Source organism: Pleurodeles waltl, chromosome 2_2 (genome assembly GCF_031143425.1).
Source record: "Pleurodeles waltl isolate 20211129_DDA chromosome 2_2, aPleWal1.hap1.20221129, whole genome shotgun sequence".
In the NCBI taxonomy this organism is placed as follows: Eukaryota; Metazoa; Chordata; class Amphibia; order Caudata; family Salamandridae; genus Pleurodeles; species Pleurodeles waltl.
In genome coordinates this window covers 769,147,716-769,164,030 of record NC_090439.1, presented here as the reverse complement: position 1 = coordinate 769,164,030, position 16,315 = coordinate 769,147,716, and positions in this window count along the sequence as shown.

The window sequence follows — 16,315 nt, the reverse complement described above, 5'->3', positions numbered from 1 at the left end:
CGGGTTTATGAGCTGGGCAATAAGACCGAAAAGCTGTTTTACTGGTTGGACACTCAGGATGTTTCTGATTGGGTAATACCGCTGATTAGAGACCTGAATGGCTCTATTCAAGAGGGGCTGCAGGCATTTGCCCACACTTTTGCCACTTACTATAAAGATCTGTATGCACAGGTCCCTCAGCACATTGAGGAACAGTAGAACCCCATACTGAGGGATATTCTGTTGCCCTCCGTTCTGCCATCCTTTGCCCAGGATTTGGAATTATCTCTGATGGAGGAAGCGGTGGCAGATGCAATTTCTGCCCTCCAGTATGGGAAAGCCCCAAGCCCCGACGGCTATCCTGTCGATTATTACAAACAGTATTGTGTGCACCTGGCACCCCGCTTAGTGGCTGCATTTCAGCGAAGGTCCTTCGCCCCGGGGTTTGACTGTGCAAAAATCGTGGTTATGCTCAAGGGAGAACTGCCCCAAGACCAGTATTCATCCTACAGGCTGATTTTGATTAACGCTGATATTAAAATATATGCAAAGGTCTTGGCAACGCGACTGGCCCATTCACTGCCCCACCTGATCTAACTCGACCAATGCGGATTCATGCCAGGCAGGAGTACGCAACAACATATACGGCGGGTACAGGTAGCGCTATCGCAGACAGAGAGACTGGAGGGTGGGTTGGCATTTCTTCTGGTGGACTTTCATAAGGCGTTTGATGCCCTGGCTTAGAACTTTGTCAAAGAGGTCCTGGTGCAAATGGGTTTTGGCCCCACATTCAAGAAAATGATCCATCTTCTCTACCATCAACCCCTCAGTGCAGGTGCACGTCTACGGTATTATGTCAGACTCCTTCCTAATTAGATGGGGGACACATCTGGGTTGTCCCCTCTCCCCTTTGCTATTTGCCCTGGCCATCAAGCCACTGGCATGCCTCCTGCATTGCAATCCACTCATCTGTGGCTGGAGGTGGAGAAACGGCCATGAAGATAGGGTTTCCCTATATGTGGATGACATCTTGGTGTTTCTGGGGGAGCCCCAGAACTTCAGGTCTTGTTGCCTTGAGCTCTTGCAATTATATGGTGAGGCCTTGGGGCTGCGCTTGAACCCTAGAAAGTCACTGTTGGTGGAGGTACGGGAGGTGTGGGGTGAGGAGTGGGGCCCGGATTTACCGATGAAACGTAATGCTTTTAAATACCTGGGGATTCATCTCTCCCCACTCTCAGACCTGGGTTGGCAACTAAAATTTCAGCCCCTGTCCTGTGCCCCGGAGGACGTGACCCATGGTGATGCTTGCCACTAAATCCACTGGGATGCATTGCCATTTTTAAAATAATTTGTCTCCCCCGCTACTTATACATCCTGACAAACTTTCCTTGCTAGATATCCCATGCTGCTTCAGATCTCTCACTTGGGTGACATTGTGTGGCCTTTAGTACTGCACGAAAAATCTTCTTATAAGGGCGGGATGGTAATGCCTGATCTTTACATCTATTGTCTGGTAGCCCAGTTGGTACCGGATCAATGGGGGTAGTGGATCAATGGGAGCTGGGATGACCCAGCATATGGTCTGGAACTCCGATACCTGAGGTTTGATGGCCTACTGGGATTGCTGTATGGTGATCCGATGCCCCGAGACACCCCAGAGTGCACACGGGTGGCAGTAAAGGTGCTGGAGGGTATGTAGTGGTGATTACTAGATGTCCTTCCAGCAATTGAAGGAACAGTATGTCTTGCCCAATATCCAATTCTTTTGCTTCCTTCAGATGCATCACGCCCTGCGAGTCCACTGGCCACCCGACCTGTCCCTTCCTGAGCACAGGCCCCTGGTAGCAAAAATGTTTATAGGATGCCTGGGGAAAGGCACCCTCATCCAAGTTTACTGCTTATTGCTCACTAATGCACCGGATGGCTTTGCTGGGCTGTGGAAGAGGTGGGCGGCCTGGGTAGGTGAGCTGGATGAGGATGACTGGAGGGAGGCATACCTTGCACCGAAGTAACTAGCCATATCCACAAGGTTGAGGATGGTGCAGCTAAATTATTTCCACATGACGTACCTGTCCCCATTGCACATGGGACAAATGTGACCAGCGGACCTCGGGCTGCCTGTGATTCGGTCACCTAGAAGCGCATTTATTACACATAGCATAAGATTGTTTGAGACTGCATTCCATTTGGGTGTGGGTTGAGCGGGAGATATCGGAGGTTCTGGGGCACTCCATTGAACTGACAGCCTGGGCCTTCTGGAAGAGTTGGGGGGGGGCAAGATCTAATTGAATATTTAAGGGAGGTTGCATGCCTGGTAGTTAAAAGAGACATTGCATAGTTATGGAGGAACCCAGAGATGCCGTTGATCGCGAAATGGCGAGCAGGGGTCGACCAATGCTTTCAACTAGAAAAGCAGATTTACAAGGCACCGGGTTTCCCTAGGAAATACAAGACAATCTTGGGGAGATGGTGGGCTCATCAGGGGTTGAGTTTTGGCGCAGTGTAACTAGGTTTTGGTTCGATCAGTGGCGTGTGATGTCCAATATCAGCTGTACGACTTGTAACAATATGCTTCAATCAGTCGTGTTGCCATGGTCTCGCTGTTATGTTTTAAATTTATATGAAATAAAAATTGGTTATTAAAAAAAAAAAGCCTGACTGCTTTGTGCCAAGTTACCCAAGGGTGAGCGCAGGTTATACAGTGAGTGTAATCACCCACCCCTGACGGGAGTGGTAAGTTCTGCCTGGCTAGGGCCTCGACTCAGCCAAACAGAACCTGCCACCTCCAACACTTACAATTTATTTTTTATCAACATTTTACTTATCCTAGTTAGTAACCTGTTGTCAGAGATTACCTTTTCCAAATTCTTTTTGTCCCTTTTGCTTTTTTGTCTTTTGCCCGCGTGTTCTTTCACACATGTTATTCCCTAATTAGCTAAATTGAAGGGATTTGAATTGCCTTAATGCTTGTTAAAACTGAGCAACATTTGCTTTCCATTCATCAAGTTATCTTACTTATGCTTTACATTGTTTTTGTTGAGTGCCTAGTTCTCATAATGTTAATCCACCTGAACTTACTTTGTCACCTTGGACAGCCCATGGTGATTCTGTATCTTTATAACTTTGTCTTGCTAATTATTTACATGACTTTGAGCTTACATTTGTAATAAACCCCTTAACATTATTATTGACTGGTGTTTTCATTTTATGGCCCCATAGGTCATACTGTACAATTGAATTGGTTTATATTGAAAGTTTGTTGTTTGGTTCTACCACATACTGTGCAGGATCCAAAGATTTGTTAACCTCGTTGAGCATTGATTCCTGTGAAAGATGAAAATGTGCCATCAATAAGTTGTTTATTGCCTACATGAGTCTTAAAACCAGCAACTGGCCACATAATGTATAATGTAGCCAAAAATGACATGTGCTGTGCTTTCTAATGCACCCTCGGGTTCATGGTGCTGCATTCTTTTGCATGTCTCCGATTTGATGCTAGTAATACAAGTTAAGTTGATGTAATCATAGTTACAATTACATATGCAAGTGTTGAGGCCAGTGCCTCTCCGCCGAAAAATGGTGTAATTATAAAGTGCATTTTTTGTTCTGTTTTTTGTGTCAGTGCGATGAAGTCTACAGGGTTAGGAACACTTTATATAATAATATTATTATTATCATTATTATTTTTATTATTATTATGTGAATCAGTTGTCTCCTTGAAATATATTGGGGCACCGGAATGGGCGTGAGACCAGCACAGAAAAAATCCTTAGGAAGCACTATGTCATTAAGGTAGTTATCGAAAGTATTCTCCTAAGGTATTGTGCATTGTAACGTTAAAAGAAGGGGACATATTTTTGGTATATTCCTTGGCTCATACATCTAAAAACATTTGAATTCTTCATCTCACGTCATGTCATTAAAAAACACCCTTTAAAATAATGAGCAGCATTTCTTTTCATTCATGCTAATAGTGCCAAAACAATACGGTGATCGGAAAAAAATCAAATCAAAAGTTCAAAACTGCTAGGGAATTTGTGAGATGTTTTAAGCATGAATATCTGCCACACGCTGAGAAATCCCTATCCTAATTATTAGTCACCAGAATAACTAAATTCAAAGAAGTCATGAAACACATCATCAAATGTTGAAAATATCTCTGATCTTGAAAATATTTTCTGATCCAATGTACAGTACAATACCCACAAAACTATTCATTAAAAAGATTAATAGATGAAGGTTGATAAAACAGTGTGTACTTCCTGAAGACTATATAATTGGATAAAGCTGTATATTTAAAATGCACGTGTCTTGCAATAAGGCCTTAATATAAGGAGCACAACAAGTACACTATTCAGTGCTATGCAGAACTTTTAGTTGCCAGGCCCAAATCCTATTAGCGCAATTATCATCATTAAAAGTTATCGTGTTTATGCAAACGGCCTCATTTTGAACGAAATCGACAAGAACTGCATTGCACGGGCAACATAAAAGACAATTTCTTCCTTTATGTGTATGAGAACCCAGAACTCCGAGCTGCGGGTGACAGCTAATTTCCTCTTTTCACTCTGTGCCCTTGAGCTATTAATGCACGCTGATCTTCATTCAAGTCATAGATGGGGAAAATTAAACATAAATACATACAGAACAAAAAACGGAGGACATCTTCTCCAGTCACTGAAACAGAATACAGTAAAGATGGTGTGATGAGCGCAGTGGAATATTTTGAAAGCGATTAGTAATTTTAGAATTGCAGGTAGAAAGTCGTCTGGTATTGAGAAAAAAAGAGTGTCCTATATTAGCTATACATTGAAAATGGATTTGATTTCTGGATACTGATGCATGATTAAGCATACCCACTTGGGTCACTCGGAATTCATGGTCAATATTCCATCACATTCCAAATCTCTCCAGAAGTTCTTCGTGTACAATGCAGGTTAATTTATTTACAAGTAGAAAGCTTACTGGACTATGTAGAACTGAAATACTTTATTAAATACAGCTAAAAACAATTCGTTTTTTTTCCTATTGATATAACCTCGGCATGTCATCATTTTTGTGCAGAATCTATACGGCTGCGCGATATAACGTGGGCAAGTTGATTCATTTTCTCTGAGCAGTATTCAGTGCTCTCCTGTAGTTGGGAAGAAAGATCTCCTACACTTTGTAGCCAATGCGATTTGTCCATTGAATCCTCCATCTTGATTTGGTCCAAGTCCCTTCTTAACACTGTGTCCAGTTGGCGTCCCTGGAAGATGCCGAAAGGTTCTCTTTCAGTCCCCACGCACAGGTCCAAAACGGTGAAGGGATTGGAGGGCCGAGCTTCTCGGCATAGGGAAGTCAACTGCGTGGCATCGTGGTGACCGTGCCGATTTTTAAGAAGACCTTGAAGCGAAAATATAGTTTGATTACATGTCCCCAGCTTCAAGTCCAATTGCTGGCATGTGCGCTTTTCACTTTCCAGTTGTTCTTTTAGATGAACATTGTCATTGCTCAAAGTGTTCAACTACAGAAAGAAAATAATGGGCTTTGTTTAATTTTGTGTAGGTCTAAGATAAAAGCTGGAACATTTGTACTATGCTTCATCTAAAAGCAATTAAAGAAATAAAAAAAATACTTGCATTACGAATGTATTGTTTTTGTGAGAAAATAGACATAAAGTGATCTTTACAAACAATACAGAGGCATTTAGAAAACACAAATTCCCCTTGAAAACTCACACTCCAAAGGCATCCAATTATTTGTTTAGAGCAAAACTAACCACAAAGCAGTGGATCATTGTATAGAGCAGAGGGATGCATGCAGGTAAGTACTTTGGGTATAAAGGTAAGGGAGCATAACAGTAGTGTGATCACACAAAGGGGAGAAAATAGATGCTGCACAAAGAGCCCATGCAGAACAATCACATAGGAATCAAGTAATCAATTCTTACATTTTTATTGAGGCCTGGAATTTTAAGAATCATACATTTCATACCTATATTTTCATAGATGAACAAGTTACTTACCTTTGCTAATGTTTTTTTTCTGGTGGATGCTCCATCTGACGACAGCTGTCTCACCATGTGAATATTCCCTAGATATCAGAGTGGATCTCGAAACTTCAAAGCAGTACTCCTGCATGCTGGTAGGTGGCATCATGCAGCTTCAAATCAACATTGCCCACTCCAGAAGTGACAAATGGTGCAACATTTAAGCACCAGAAATGTATGCTGACATGAGTTGCTTTCTTAGGTTGTCTGCTCCTGCAGACATAAAGATATCAGCAAATTGGCATCTCCAATGTGCCAATCCTGAGAGTTGGAACTTTTTAGATCGGAAATAGTCTAGTTCACAGAACAGGGAGGTGGAAGTGTTGGGGAGGAATCTAAGGTTAGATAGAGTATCCAGCAGAAAGTGTGTTATCAAAGGTATGTAATTTGTTCTTCTTATGGAATATGTCTAACCACAGATTCCACAGCTTGTGAACTTATACCACAGCAGTACCTACTTAGGTTGTAGGTCTCTGAACTGGCTGTTACCAAAAAGTCCTGCAGGACCGAACAGTCCCAAGGCCCATCTTGGAGAAATGACTGTTGAGGCAGTGGTATTTCATGCACATGTGCAATGACACCCATGTAGGCACCTGCCAAAACTCCAGAACACGCAGTCCATGTGCCTAAGCAGTGACAATAGCATTTGCTCTGATGGAATGAGTCCACGAGCCTTCTGGACTTTGCCTCTTCCAGAAGGCTTGTGAACTCATTCTTGGTCAATGTGTAGCAGATCTTGAAGCAAAGCACAGTAAATTGGGAGGTGGTCATTTTCTGCAATGCCATGGCCTCATTGATATTGAAAAATCTAACAAACAGCTGATCATTCACATGAAGTTGTATATTGTAATAAATGTAAAACTGTGTGCTCTCTTGGGGACAATAGGAAAGACTCTCCCTTCCTCTTTGAGAGAAAAAAAAACATTAGGAGTCTGATATAGCCTCTTGATGTGAAATGGTATTACAACTTTTTATAGAAAAGAAGCTTGGGTCCTCAACCAAAGCTCATCTGGAAAGAATATGTTATAGGGCTGTTGAACAGAGAGAGCCTAAAGCTCGCTTACTTGCCGAGGTGATGTTATGGTACTGAGGAAGACCAGTTTGATGGTAAGGAAATATATTGGACAACTGTGTATCAGCTCAAACTGAGTCCAGATTGAATAAATGATAACCAAATTTCAATCCCACTGTGGGATCCCAAAGGGTTCAGTAGAAATAAATGTTGCAAACCTTTCAAAAATCTTATCACAAAAGGTGATTTAAACAATTGCAGTTGATCTTGCAGCTAAAAAAAGACAAGAGCTGAAAATTAACCTTTAACCCCTTCCCCAATATGGACGTAATGGTTACGTCAGGTGGCGCAGCGCTGAGGCGACACGGACTAAAGCCTTACGTCCTGGTAGAGGCCCTCGGGGAAAGCACTAGTGATTCCCCTGAGGGCCTGCCCTCAACCCCCTGTCCAGGGCAGGGCTGGAAGGGGAATCACTTCCCCTTCCACCCCGACCCCCCTCTAATGACATCAGTGCGCGATCGTGGGCTGACATCATCAGCGGGTGCCGGACGCGCTGGAACCCATTTGCTTCCAGAGACTTGAGGGTGAAGTAGATGAGTTTCCCCTCTGGCTGAGGGGAAGTGGGGTTTGCTCAAAAAGAGGCATCAGGGGAAGGAAAGGGTTTGCCTTTCCCTCGATGTCCCTTTCAGCATTCCTGCTGCCTGTTTGCAACGCGATCGGGCAGCAGGAATGCCCGCTAGAAACCAGGGATTTCTGTTTTTGGTGATTTTATCTGTCGGGGAGCAGCCCCTTAGGCAAGGGTCACTCCCCTTAGTGAGGCATTATGATCTTCACTGTTTCTGCCCCTATTATTTTTAGGCAGATCTGCCTCCGGGGGGGGGGAGGAGGCAGAAGCCATTGGAAGCCAGGGATTGTTTGTGTGTGGTTTTCTTTTGTCCAGGCAGGTGGCCTCTTGGGCAAGTGTTGTCCCTCGGAGGGGGCTAAGCACTGTTGGGAAGCTCTGCCCCCTTGGGGGCAGATCAGCCTATTTATTTAGGCCCATCTGACCCAAAGGGGGCAGAAGCAACTTAGCACCAGGGATATTATGTGTGTGTGTGGGGGGGGGCGGCCCCTTGGGCACGGATCACCCCAACAAAGGGGGCAAAGCACTGTTGGACAGTTCTGCCCCCACTGGGGGCAGATCAGCCTATTTTGTTAGGCCCATCTGCACCTGAGGGGGGCAGAAACCACTTTGTGCCAGAGATCTTGGGTGTGTGTGTTTTGTGTGGGGGGTAGTCCCTTGGGCAAGGGTCGCTCCCCAAGGGGGGGGGCATTATTATTGACACCATTTTTGTCCCCATTGGGGGCAGATAGGCCTACTTTTTTAGGCTCAAACCACATAGGCCCCTCTAAAAGGGGCACAGCACTGTAGCCCATGGGGGCAGAAGCCACTAAGGCACCAGGGGAGATTTCTAAATGTTTGGTGGCGGGGTGTTTGTCAACTAGCAAAATATTTGCATTTGTGATTATAATCTTTTATTTCGCCTTTTTGTAGATCTAGCTCAAAGCTTTTTCTTCCGTTCCTGTTACTCCTTGCGGTTTTGGCAATGATTGACCAACAGCTTGCATAGTTGCATGTTTTAGGTAAGAAAAAACAATGTACTCCAAATGACTATTGTTGCCATGCATGAATGACATTTTGTAAGTGGGGTACTAAAGGCAGGATTGTGTGTAAAATGTCTTTAGATTAATGCACGATGATATTTGTGTTCTCTTATGTGTAATTTTCTTTTCTTTTTTCTTTTTAGTGGGATATCATTGGTGATTACTGTGGCTGTGCAGAGTAGTTGCTGGTGAGTCTAGCTTTTTCAGGCAAGTGAGTGGTATAGTTTTTGAGTTTATAACTCTTAGTGATAAAGCCACACTTTGATTATTACTTATCTTACGCAGTGCTGGTTGTTGTTGGTGCATTTGTCCAGTTACTTTTCATAGAAAGGATCATGGCTAGCCATAGGATGACCGCTCAGCAGGTTGTTGGTGTGCTTCTTGTGTCATCTTCTGACCATGATTATGAGACTGACTCTGCATCTAAGGCAGAGGAGGAAGTGCAAGATTCTGAAAGTTAATTTTCTCTCAGAGAGGAATTGTCTGATGATGAAGCCATTCTCAGTGCTGATAAAGTGCCTGTTTTAGAGGAGGACACTGATGTGCTAATAGTAGGCATCATATTGGAAGGCTTCAACTCTGGGTTGCCCCAAACATGGAGCAGTCACAGTTGCCTGCCTTGACTGGTCTCCCAGGGTATAGAGTGAATACGGAAAACATTTTGCCTGTCAATTTCTTTCAGTTGTTTATGGATGAAGTATTTTTGGAAGAAATTGTTGAGCAAACTAATTTAGATGCGTAGCAGTATTTGAGGGACAATGCTGCCAGACTTAGGCTACACTCTAGAGCTAGCCAGTGGATTCCCACAAATCTGGAAGAGTTAAAAAAGTTCCTGGTTTTAACTTTTTCGATAGGGCTGATAAGGAAGCCATCACTGTCTTCATATTGGTCTACTAGTCCCTTAATGGCAATTGCTATATTTCTTGCAACCATGAGTTGTAACCGGTATGAGCTTCTTCTTCAGATGCTGCATTTTGTTGATAATGCTTTAGCCTTGCCACAAGATCACCCTGATTCGGACCGTCTTTTTTTTTTGTGTTGTATTTTTTTATTTTATTAATTGCATCATATTACATAATGTACAGAAAATATTCTAGTATTCTATGCAATTTCTATTTCTAATCATATTTTCTCTTAGTGTAGGCTACAAGTACAAATATACATTCTGTGATTCATTATCAACATACATGTCTGCTTTCTTTAAGCATTATGTATGGGTGATTATATTTTTATATCTCACTTGTCTTCATCCATGTCATTTGCCATAACTGTGACATTTTTCATATAACGATGCAAATACAAACAGAAGTTAGTTTGACGGGTTATTATAACAATCTTTTAAAAGCAAAAGAAGAAAAACAAAAGAACAAGAACCCATTCTCTCCATGATGTTCTCGTTATATAACTCTACTATAGTAACAATCGAGCTCAATACTAGTCAAATGCCCCAGTTGTCATCTCTTCGAGTCTCTCAAGGACGTACTGCTAGTCATTAAGAGATATAAGTCGCAATGTTTCGTAATAAGGATGGGGTATGGTCAGGGGTGATGGGAGACCATTAGGAACTCACTGAGAAGTATAAGGAAAAGCCATGGTTAGGGTGGGATGTATGAATGGAAGAAAAAAGAGGGCTGGAGGGTGGGGGGGGGGTCTACGGTATAGATCAGGAAAGATATAAGAAAGAGAATAATGAGAAAAGACATGGGAGGGATAAGGAAAGAAAAACCATACATGTGAATAATATTAATATCTATGATATCCAATAGGTAAATGAACAATAAGAGAATAACAACGATAATAATAATAACCGCAGTAGTAATGATATTGATATTGATAGTGATAGTGATAGTGATAGTGATAGTTATAGTGATAGTGACCAAGGGGTCGTGTAGACTCAAAAGGCAAATCATTATATTGGCTGCGTCGATATGAAGAGAATAGGGCCAGGTTACAGGATGCTATGGGGCGGAAGGGCCAGAGGGGCGGTGCGGCGATATGGATGAAGATAATATGTCTCTAAGGATCGGGATAGGAATAGGGGTAAGGATTACAGCGAAAGGTCAATGAATAATGCATAATGGGTTTACCGTGAGTTGTAGGGTGGCTTTCTACCTACCGGGTGGGTTTATCCGAGTTCTGGAGGGAGGGTGCGTTAAGTATGGGAGGGTGTGACTGCGTAGGCATGGTATCGGGAATTACATATTCCCACTGCGTGATGTATTGTAAAGTTCTTTGTGGGAGATCCGATCCTAGTGTCCCAAGATGAAGGGTGACCAAGTCTGGCGAAACACATCTATTCTGTCCTGTAGGCTATAAATAAGTCGTTCATGTGTGGCTGCTTGGTACATTGCTACCAACCATTCATCATGGGAGGGAACGGTCGATGCACGCCAATGTCTAAGGACGCATAGTCTGGCCGTTGCTAGCGCGGTGTGTAGGAGCCTACTTTGTGTTCGTGTAATCTTATAGAGTTCTCCAGTGTCGTGTAACAATAGGAGAGATGGGGTGAGGAGTGGTGGGAGAGGTAGAACTTCCCGAAGAGTGGTTCCTACTGACCTCCAAAAAGGTTGTATGGCCGTGCAATCGTGAAGGATGTGGAGTAAGTCACAGTGTGTGTGCGGGCACCTCAAGCAGTTTGAATGAGGGAGAAGTCTTGGCGTGTGTAATTTCTGTGGGGTCCAGTACCACTCATGTAGGGTCGTAAAGAGACAGAAATTTTAGGCGAGCCTCACTTGTTCCACGGTCTCTGGCTTCGATCAGATCTGCCCAGTCCTCCAAGTCGTATTCGGTCTGTAGGCGCGTCTGCCATTTATTCTTAAGGGAAGTTAGGAGTGGAAGTGAGAAAAGATGACGATTCACCAATGCCTGAAGTCCCGATACCGCTCCTTTCAGTTGCCCCCAAGTCTCCAGATAATTTAATATAGGAGAGCGTGGGAGCTGTCGGGGATGGACACCTAGGTGGTCATTACAACCCTGGCGGACAGTGTTAAAGCGGCGGTAAGACCACCAACAGGCCGGTGGTAAATAATTTTGAATTACGACCGTGGCGGAAACATCCAACAAAGACAGCCACTTTAACACTCCTACCGCCACGGCGGAACAGACAAACAACGCGGCGGTCACCGCCAACAGACAGGCGGGAGACAATGTACCGCCCACACTATTATGACAGGCCAATCCGCCACCTTTTCCGGGGCGGATTCACCGCGGATAAAAACACGGCGGAAACAGGCATTTCAAAGGGAAAACGCTCACCTCTACACACTCCACGAGGAACGACGACACCATGGAGCCGGAACTCCATATTCTTCCTGCGCTAGTCTTCCTGTTCCTGTACCAGGAGCACCAATGCCAGCGGCGAAGGCCACGTAGAGTACTGCACCTACGACATAGGGGAGGCAAAAAACAGGGACACGCACATGCAACACCCCAACCCCCACCCCCACCCTCACCCACTACAACACACACACCAATGCATATCCAAACATTACAGTAACACCCCACAACCCCCCTGGAAGAATGCAAAGACAAAAGGAAATCAGTGTAACCATTGTAATATATCAAAATCGACTAAGCAAAAATATACATATATACACTATTAACAAAATATACACCACGAATAGTAGTCCAGGTAATGCACCATTCATAGTCCGTGGACCACTGGACCCAAAATGCATGGGCGAGGCCCACACAAGATACCCGAACATGACGAAGAGAACACTGCAGGGGCATCAGATAGAAACGCAACAGGCACCTCAGGGGGAAGGGAAGGGGGGGCACCTCAGCCAGATGAGTGCACGACGCCAGATCCACGAGGGGGCTCCATGCCCATTGATGTATCCTGGGGAGTGCAAAGCCACAGTCTCTCAAGTCTCTACAGTGGGTGGGTTGCCCACTGCTTTATCCTGGGGAGTGCAAAGCCACCGTTTCTCAAGTCTCTACAGTGGGTGGTTTGCCCACTGTTCAATCCTGGGGAGTGAAAAGCCACAGTCTCTCAAGTCTCTCCAGTGGGTGGTTTGCCCACTGCTGTATCCTGGGGAGTGCAAAGCCACAGTCTCTCAAGTCTCTACAGTGGGTGGTTTGCTCACTGCTGTATCCTGGGGAGTGCAAAGCTGCAGTCTCTCAAGTCTCTACAGTGGGTGGTTTGCCCACTGTACCATCCTGGGGAGTGCAAAGCCACAGTCTCTCAAGTCTCTACAGTGGGTGCTTTGCCCACTGTTCAATCCTGGGGAGTGCAAAGCCACAGTCTCTCAAGTCTCTCCAGTGGGTGGTTTGCCCACTGCTGTATCCTGGGGAGTGCAAAGCCACAGTCTCTCAAATCTCTGCAGTGGGTGGTTTGCCCACTGCTGTATTATGGGGAGTGCAAAGCCACAGTCTCTCAAGTCTCTACAGTGGGTGGTTTACCCACTGCTGTATCCTGGGGAGTGCAAAGTCACAGTCTCTCAAGTCTCTACAGTGGGTGGTTTGCCCACTGTACCATCCTGGGGAGTGCAAAGCCACAGTCTCTCAAGTCTCTACAGTGGGTAGATTGCCCACTGTTCAATCCTGGGGAGTGCAAAGCCACAGTCTCTCAAGTCTCTACAGTGGGTGGATTGCCCACTGTACCATCCTGGGGAGTGCAAAGCCACAGTCTCTCAAGTCTCTCCAGTGGGTGGTTTGCCCACTGTACCATCCTGGGGAGTGCAAAGCCACAGTCTCTCAAGTCTCTACAGTGGGTGGTTTGCCCACTGCTCAATCCTGGGGAGTGCAAAGCCACAGTCTCTCAAGTATCTACTTTGGGTGGGTTGCCCACTGCTGTATCCTGGGGAGTGCAAAGCCACAGTCTCTCAAGTAGATAACAGTCTGTACTGGTTCTGGAGGGGGACTGGTGCCCAGAGTGCTTCATCCTGTGCAGGACAGACGGAGTGGATGCATGTCTCCACTGGTTCTGGAGGGGGACTGGTGCCCAGAGTGCTTCATCCTGTGCAGGACAGACGGAGTGGATGCATGTCTCCACTGGTTCTGGAGGGGGACTGGTGCCCAGAGTGCTTCATCCTGTGCAGGAAAGACGGAGTGGATGCATGTCTTCACTGGTTCTGGAGGGGGACTGGTGCCCAGAGTGCTTCATCCTGTGCAGGACAGACGGAGTAGATGCATGTCTCTACTCGTTTTGGGGGGGGACTGGTGCCCAGAGTGCATCACTCACCCCGTGACGGTCCCTGTTGCGTCACTGCCCCTGCCGCTCATGGGCTAGCGCTGCTTGACTTGGCAGTCCTTGCCCTGTTCAGTGGTGCTTGAGTTGGTGGTCCTTGCCCTGTTCAGCGGTGCTTGACTTGGCGGTCCTTGCCCTGTTCAGTGGTGCTTGACTTGACGGTCCCTGCCCTGTTCAGCAGCGCTTGAGTTGGCGGTCCTTGCCCTGTTCAGCGGTCCTTTCCCTGTTCAGCAGTGCTTGCCCTGTTCAGCGGTCCTTGCCCTGTTCAGCGGTCCTTGCCCTGTTCCGCGGTGCTTGACTTGGCAGTCCTTGCCCTGTTCAGCGGTGCTTGACTTGGCGGTCCTTGCCCTGTTCAGCGGCGCTTGAGTTGGCGGTCCTTGCCCTGTTCAGCAGTCCTTGCCCTGTTCAGCGGTGCTTGCCCTGTTCAGCAGTGCTTGACTTGGCGGTCCTTCATTGCCCAGCAGTGCTGGGGCTGGCAGTCCTTCATTGCCCAGCTGGGCTGTGGCTGACGGGGCCCTCCTGGGCAGGTGGGCTGTGGCTGGTGGGGCCCTCCTGGGCAGCTGGGCTGTGGCTGGCGGGGTCCTCCTGGACAGCGACGATGGGGCTGGCGGGGGCCTCCTGGCCAGCGGGGATGATGGCGGTCTTCTCCACCATGCTGGTCCTCCTAGACTTTGCGGGTTTCTTCTGCCCCTTCCCCACCTTGGGAGGAGTGACAGCTGAGTCCACACTCCCCCCGGGACCCTTGTGAGCGGCTTGGGTGGCTGGAGTCTTCCCCCTCTCCCGCCGGGCACTGGCCAACTTCTGGTGCTTCACAGGGGTAGGACTGGCTGTGCTCTGGCTCCGTGATACACTCTCTGGCCTGGTGGCAGGTGCACTCCACATACCTGTGACAACAGGCACAACTGGTCCCGGTGATTTTGTGGCTGAGGTGCTAGTATGGGACCTATGAGTTGGACGGGGGGCGAGGGAAATAGGTTAAGGGTGGACATGAAAAGTTGTTTGGAGACACTGGGACGGGTAGCTGGAGGGGGTTTGGGAGTGGAGGAAGAGGTGGTTGTTGTAGGAGGTGTAACTTTTGTGGATTTGGGTGCAGGTGCATGCGCTGGAGGCTGACATGAGGTGGATGGCTGTTGGGTGGGTGTGTGCCTGGGTTTGTGTATCTTCGACACACTGGAAGAGGACACAGGGGACGTGTGAATGGTAGTGGGGGTGGTGAGTGCACGTGAGCGGGGTGTGGTGGTGGGTGTGCTGGAGAGGGACGTAGTGGCTGTAGTGGTAGTGCATGCAGGTGTGAGTGTAGACGAGACTGGGAGGGAGGAGGGAGACGACGAGGATGGGGACACAGTGGAGGCAGTGGATGTTGGTGTGTCTGTATGTGTGTGATGCTTGCGTGAGGGCCTGTGGGATGTGTGGTGCTTATGTTTGCCTGAGCTTCCCTTGTGTGGTGAGGTGTGTGCAGGCTGGTCTGATGGTGTGCTTGGGATAGGCAGAGGTACAGGGGATTAGGTCTGGGTGGAGGAAGTTGGAGGGGGAGGCTAGACACAGGGACAATGGCTGCCATCAGTGCTGAGGCCAGTGTTTGAACGGTTCGATGAGGGGCAGCCTGACCAGAATGAATGCCCTCCAGGAATGCATTTGTGTGTTGCAACTCCCTTTCTACACCCTGGATGGCATTCAAAATGGTAGGCTGCCCAACAGTGAGTGACCTGAGGAGGTCAATGGCCTCCTCACTGAGGGCAGCAGAGGTGACAGGGGCAGGGGCTGAGGTGCCTGGGGCGAAGGTGATGCCCAACCTCCTGGGTGAGCGGGCACGGGGCGAAGACTGAGGGGCTGCTGGGAGGGTGGTGCTGGTAGGGGGGGTGGCAGCTGTACCTGTTGAAGTGGGGGGCACAGATGTTGCTGCCACCACAAGGGAACTCCCATCGGAGGACGAGTCCGTGTCGCTGGTTGCAGATCCTGTGACCGCCGTGGTGCTCCCCTCTCACTCGGTCCCACTGGTGTATTCAGAGTCCGTAGTGTGGGCCTTCATGCCCATGTGGGATGCAGCTCCCTCGTGCTCCGGTACCACTGCACCTCCGCCTGATGATGCTAATGCACACAAGAACAGGGAGACTGCAAAAAAAGGGGGGAAACAGAAGAAAGACAGGTTGAGTGCATGGATTACAGCTACAGTTGGCGGACAAGACAGACACAGCAGCCCCCTGCACTACGTCGCGCTGTTGGGCTCTACAGTGCAATTCCTGGGAAATGGCCTACAAGGCTATGGACGACATCTGCACACATAGATGACACAGGTGCACTCTACAGAGGTGGGGTGGGGGGCCACAGGGCCATGCCTTAGAAAGGGGCCTAGCCTACGGAACTCGCCCTGGCCTAGGGAAACCCACAGCCCTCCTCCCCCACCCAGACCCCTCCACTGCACGCAAAGTCAGCAGAATGAGAGTGTACTCACCCCCTT